Source organism: Cibotium barometz, chromosome 36, assembly GCF_041138505.1.
Source record: "Cibotium barometz isolate CiBa-2024 chromosome 36, ASM4113850v1, whole genome shotgun sequence".
NCBI lineage: Eukaryota > Viridiplantae > Streptophyta > Polypodiopsida > Cyatheales > Cibotiaceae > Cibotium > Cibotium barometz.
Window position 1 is genome coordinate 16,567,428 of NC_141081.1, and position 5,044 is coordinate 16,572,471.

Below are 5,044 nucleotides of genomic sequence, written 5' to 3' on the forward strand. Positions count from 1 at the left end.
AGCCCAATCCAGCCTCCCCAATGCCACCAAAGTTACTGACCCCCCCGCAAAACTAACCTCACTAACAACACACTAACCCTAATAACAAATCTAATTGACGCACACAAGGCAAACATTCTTGCTAGTGGATACCTAAGAAGCTTCTCACAGCCCAGGGGTATTATGAAGGTAACACTACTCTGTGGATCCCTTGCCGATCCACTCCCCATACTCATATATCAACAACATCATCTCCTCGTCTTTCTCAAAGGAAACCCGTTTGGTAACCCCAAGCCCATAGGGTACAAGACAATCGTCGCCAAAACACTCCCCAAGGCCAAACCATCCTCGCCCACACCCTAAGCCTTGCCCAACAACAAATTATCGATGGATTCCCAAACCTTTACATCAAGCTCAAAATTACTAATCAGGGCAATCGCCAAATTTGGGTCCCCAAATCACCAAGGTACCAACTTCCTACTCTCGTCATCTCACAATTACCAACCTTCCAATGGAAGCCCAAAGTGGCCTCGGCCACTACTTTTGCACAGGGAAAAGGGGAACAAAAACTTTACGAAGCACCCTTATGAATCCAACCGAAGCTGATGGTCCCTAACTATGATATACCCTTGACTTTGGCTACTCTCCCACCTCTTGTTATCTGGCTACCTTTGAGTACTCCTGCTAAGCCCTTGGCCTCTCCACCCTCAACTACTCCCTCTTGAAAGCCTTTGAAATTCCAAGGGATATACCAACCTTGCCATCACTCAATTGGAACCGTCTTCTCACTTTGGCAAATTGGGCACAGAGTCAGTACAAAACCCGCAATGGGGTGCTGGGCACATAGCCCAGGGGTACAAAACCTGTTTGTAGGGTGCCCAAAAAAAAAAAACAAATGCCACAGTCATACCAAAATTAGCCATGGCCGTACCAAACTAAAGCCACAGTCGTACCATTCTCTATCCAGGTTGCCACGACTATTCCAACGTCAAAAGCCATGGCCATACCATTTTATATCTCAAGTGCCACGACCATACCAACCTGATTCCATGTCCGTTTCATCTATTGTGCCCACGCCCGTACCATCGAAAGCGTAGACCCTTCCCTGGAGATGCCACCTCCGTACCAAACTTTGCCATGGCCGCGTCCTTCCTGCAAAACTATAAATAGGGGCCCTCCACTTCATTTTTCTCACTCTGCTCTCTCCCTAGCCAAACTCTTGCAAATTGTCTTCTTGAGCTTGCACCTCCCTGCCTCCTATATTCCTCCCAATGGCTGAACACTCAGACTTCTCCCTAGAGGTCCTTCCCCACACTTCCCAGAAAAAGAAGCGCCGAGCTCGAGGACACTTTGAGGAGTGTGGCCGGCACCCAACACAGTTGTCCCACCTCGAGGAGAACTCGATGAAGTAGGTCAGTGGCTTTGGACACACTATCCAAAGCCTTCTGAAGAACAATCACAAGGTGGAGCACATGAGTTCTATGGTCTAAAAACGAGTTTCAATGAGTCACTAGCATAATTTCTTAGCAAGATGAAAAGCATAATGACACAACTAGATGCCAAGATGGGAGATAAAGATGCATTAGTCATTTTCTTAAAAAGCATACCAAAAGTTTACAATGCATGGGTGTGACTACACTACAAAATTTGCGAGAACCAACCTTTGAAGATGTGATTCCTCTCTTCTTGAAGAAGAAAAAGAGCTAAAGCAAGGAAGCACAATTGTGTAGCACACACTCTTCAACAAAACAACAAAGAAATGCTTTCACTGTGGAAGCATGGGGCATTACCAAAGCCAATACAAAGTCAATCACAAGCCAAAGTGTCACCATTGCAAGAAGCTAGGACACAAAGAAGAAGAATGTATATTCAAGAACCAAGAAGCCAACTACATCGAGCAAAAGAGAAGATTCCCAATGAAAGACTCTTCTAAGAGCTACATCAACAAACCTCATTACACTTGAGCCTATCTTTCAGCCTACATGTAAAAAGGGGTCACCATATGAGAGTGGAGACCCATCTCATCATATTTCAGTTGTTTCCACTACACCTTACCACCTTAAGTAGCTATCTTGGCACTAAGGGGGGGGGTGATGACATGGTGTAACCAAAACTTACCACTTAAGAGTAGCACATAAAGCACCTAGGGGGGGAGGGTATTGGAGTTTTGAAACCTTATCTCCAGCCACGTTGCAGTAGCCTAAGAATATGGCACCAAAGGGGAAGTGTTGAGAAATATGGTGCCATGAGCACAAGGAAGGTAGGGAGTGAGTGTAAGTCTAGCAAGCTGTCACATGAGTAAGCAAGAACTATTCCACATGAGTAAGCAAGAATTATCCCACACGAGCTAACAAATCCAAGATGTGCCCACCTCATATAAAAGGGATCACTTTCAAGCAATCAAATCAAGCAAGATTTGAAGCCTTTCTACGAGTACAAGTCTCAATCTTGTAACCTAACTAAACTTGAGTCTAAAGCTTAATTAGTTTAGTTTTTTATCGATATAAGTGTCCTTAGGAAACATCCACCTCAGCTTAGGGTTTTACATCATCTCTTTAGCCCACAAGCCTCCATAGCCATAGCTTGAGGAACTCATGTGTTTAACAGAAGCCAAGCCCAAGAGCAATCGAGACTAGCTAAGAGGGTACACGTGAAGACTCTATAGAGTCTCCATCTCCAATCATGGTTCCTAGACCTAAATGAACAACGACGATAGAGTTTGTCTCTTTCATAAAGCAACCACATCATCCCCTAGACCTTCACAGAGTTTTTAATAGCAAAAACAAATTCAGCCTGCACCTATTCAAGAGAATCTAATCAAAATATAGAACATCCAGGAGAGCCCTAACAAGAAGAAGAGGCACATGTATCTCCCCGCATGCCAGGATTCCTTTGTGGAAAAGAAGTGCCAAGTGAAGACATCGAGGCGAGAAAAAAGCTAGCACAAGAAAGTATCTCAAAGTTAGACAAAGATGAAGAGGTAAAGAGGCAAAGAATTGAATATCTAGAGAAGGAAAGGGAAAAGATCAATATGGAGCATGTATGGGACATCCTTGCACACAATGCAAAACTCAAGGAGAGCAAGAAACAACTTGTAATTGAGAGTTGGGAGCCACCACAAAGTGCTAGCTCACTTAACCACATCGCCATCAGCCTTGCCGGCCTTTGCAGTTGGGTGTGTGGTAGCCCAAGTCGGTGAACATAAGAAGGATTTTCCCATTAGCTTTGCCAGCTGTGCTAACTCAACGAGGTAGAATGAAATTATACCACCACTAAGAGGGAAGGGTTAGCTATGGTTTACACGGTCAAGAAGTTTTGCCATTATCTTCTGACGACCAAATTTATTTGTTAAAGATCATCAAGCTCTTCTCTACCTGGCAAACAAACCTTGCACAACCGAAAGAATCACCCGATGGTTGTTGATCTTGCTTGAGTTTGACTTAACAGTGCGGAAGGGCTCACAGCATGTCTTGGCAGACCATATGCCACGCATTCCCAAGAGCGAGCCACCAGTGGGAGTTGTTGATGACGATTTACCAAACGTTGCCTTATTCCAACTATGCTTAATTCCGAAATGGGGAGAGGAGGTTGCACACTTCCTAGCCAATGGCCTACTAGTTAACCCACTCCTCACGAAACACCATGCATAACACCTCATTAAACAGGCGACCCCCTACCAACAATTAATTGCAAGACAACTCTACATGCAAGGAAAAGACAAAATTATAAGACGCTATTTCTGAGAAGACGAATATGTCTTCCTTTTAGGAGAGGCTCACTCCGCCTGTGTGCTGGGGGGGATGGCACTTCGCAGTAGATATCAATGCATATAAAGTCCTCACCAAAGGACTATAGTAGCCCACCTTAATGGTCAACGCAATGGAATATGTTAAGATTCTAGAAATGGGATTGGTCATGGTGAAGGAGATAGATTAAGCATAAGATTAAGGTGGATTAAACCACACTAAGAACTCCATAACTAGAGAGAGAGATATTGCACACTCAACACTATTCCCTTGTATTGCATATCACAATGAACCATACAATGATATAGGCTCTCAAGCCTTATCCCACTTTACATGTCATCATCCATGTGGCACTCCCTTTTTCACTTCTTTTGGTCAACACTCACACACCATACAATATTACATGTGGCATTCCATCTCACCACAATATCTTGCACTTCTAGAGTGCTTTCCCACATACACACAATATCTTGCACCTCTAGGGTGCTTTCCCACATACACACAACACCACGATTATATCTCTCAACACCCCCTCTTACTCGAGGTGTTCCACAACTCACCCATCATCCATTATCCATACAATGTAGCATTGCACAAACGCAATCGCTATCTCTCAACACTCCCACTCAATGATACATTGGAGTGTCCATCAACCAAACATGTGTGCCCGTGTCTACCATCTTAGACACCTAGTCCATTTTGAGCCGACTCATCGCTCATAGCGGAACCACTGAGTCCGATTTGAACATGGAAGTTCGGGTGGGAACCAACCCATGCGCATGCACCTCACACGTGCATCGCTCATGCCGCACACATCACAACAACCATTTCGAGCTTCTCGGTGAGCTCGGGCATGGTTACCCTCATACCATGGATGATTACAAAATTTTTGTTTTGAGCACGCATGCTCGTGGACGATTTGACCATCATCTGGGTGAAAAAAATAAATAAAATTACAAAGCCTTTTTGACCAAAGCCGGGCAGCGGACCCAATGTGTGAACAAGAACCACATACCACATTCTTTTATACATGTGAACAAGGCATACTTCTTGGTGGTGTGAATGTACCCTTTGAGATTTTGGAAAGTTGTGGACCTTAATAAAATATAAAAAAAAATTACTAAAATTTTAATTCTGTGCAGCACGTTAAATGCGCCTCGTTGAACGCTGACACCTCCTCCCTCTCGACTCGCTGGCGAATCTCACCGACTGGACCTGCTTCTCCCAGCCTTTATGCAATGGCTGCCCACTGTCAGAGCACGTGGTCTTCGTCTCCGTCCTACTGCTCCAAGCTTCAACTGCATCTCCAACCGTGCAGC